We start from the raw sequence: 2,007 nt of genomic DNA on the forward strand, positions 1-2,007 counted from the left end.
TTGTATTCAGCATTTCACTGTTATTAAGGTCTACTACACCTGTTGTATTCAGCATTTCACTGTGAGGTCTACTACACCTGTTGTATTCAGCATTTCACTGTGAGGTCTACCACACCTGTTGTATTCAGCATTTCACTGTGAGGTCTACCACACCTGTTGTATTCAGCATTTCACTGTGAGGTCTACTACACCTGTTGTATTCAGCATTTCACTGTGAGGTCTACTACACCTGTTGTATTCAGCATTTCACTGTGAGGTCTACTACACCTGTTGTATTCAGCATTTCACTGTGAGGTCTACTACACCTGTTGTATTCAGCATTTCACTGTGAGGTCTACTACACCTGTTGTATTCAGCATTTCACTGTGAGGTCTACTACACCTGTTGTATTCAGCATTTCACTGTGAGGTCTACTACACCTGTTGTATTCAGCATTTCACTGTGAGGTCTACTACACCTGTTGTATTCAGCATTTCACTGTTAAGGTCTACTACACCTGTTGTATTCAGCATTTCACTGTGAGGTCTGCTACACCTGTTGTATTCAGCATTTCACTGTAAGGTCTACACCTGTTGTATTCAGCATTTCACTGTAAAGGTCTACACCTGTTGTATACAGCATTTCACTGTAAGGTCTACACCTGTTGTATACAGCATTTCACTGTTATTAAGGTCTACTACACCTGTTGTATTCTGCATTTCACTGTGAGGTCTACTACACCTGTTGTATTCAGCATTTCACTGTGAGGTCTACTACACCTGTTGTATTCAGCATTTCACTGTTATTAAGGTCTACTACACCTGTTGTATTCAGCATTTCACTGTGAGGTCTACTACACCTGTTGTATTCAGCATTTCACTGTGAGGTCTACTACACCTGTTGTATTCAGCATTTCACTGTGAGGTCTACTACACCTGTTGTATTCAGCATTTCACTGTGAGGTCTACTACACCTGTTGTATTCAGCATTTCACTGTGAGGTCTACTACACCTGTTGTATTCAGCATTTCACTGTTAGGTCTACTACACCTGTTGTATTCAGCATTTCACTGTGAGGTCTACTACACCTGTTGTATTCAGCATTTCACTGTGAGGTCTACAACACCTGTTGTATTCAGCATTTCACTGTGAGGTCTACTACACCTGTTGTATTCAGCATTTCACTGTGAGGTCTACTACACCTGTTGTATTCAGCATTTCACTGTGAGGTCTACTACACCTGTTGTATTCAGCATTTCACTGTGAGGTCTACTACACCTGTTGTATTCAGCATTTCACTGTGAGGTCTACTACACCTGTTGTATTCAGCATTTCACTGTGAGGTCTACTACACCTGTTGTATTCAGCATTTCACTGTGAGGTCTACTACACCTGTTGTATTCAGCATTTCACTGTGAGGTCTACTACACCTGTTGTATTCAGCATTTCACTGTGAGGTCTACTACACCTGTTGTATTCAGCATTTCACTGTTAGGTCTACTACACCTGTTGTATTCAGCATTTCACTGTGAAGGTCTACTACACCTGTTGTATTCAGCATTTCACTGTTAAGGTCTACTACACCTGTTGTATTCAGCATTTCACTGTGAGGTCTACTACACCTGTTGTATTCAGCATTTCACTGTAAGGTCTACTACACCTGTTGTATTCAGCATTTCACTGTTAAGGTCTACTACACCTGTTGTATTCAGCATTTCACTGTGAGGTCTACTACACCTGTTGTATTCAGCATTTCACTGTAAGGTCTACTACACCTGTTGTATTCAGCATTTCACTGTTAAGGTCTACTACACCTGTTGTATTCAGCATTTCACTGTGAGGTCTACTACACCTGTTGTATTCAGCATTTCACTGTGAGGTCTACTACACCTGTTGTATTCAGCATTTCACTGTTATAGGTCTACTACACCTGTTGTATTCAGCATTTCACTGTGAGGTCTACTACACCTGTTGTATTCAGCATTTCACTGTGAGGTCTACTACACCTGTTGTATTCAGCATTTCACTG

Source organism: Salmo salar, chromosome ssa06 (genome assembly GCF_905237065.1).
Source record: "Salmo salar chromosome ssa06, Ssal_v3.1, whole genome shotgun sequence".
Lineage (NCBI taxonomy): Eukaryota > Metazoa > Chordata > Actinopteri > Salmoniformes > Salmonidae > Salmo > Salmo salar.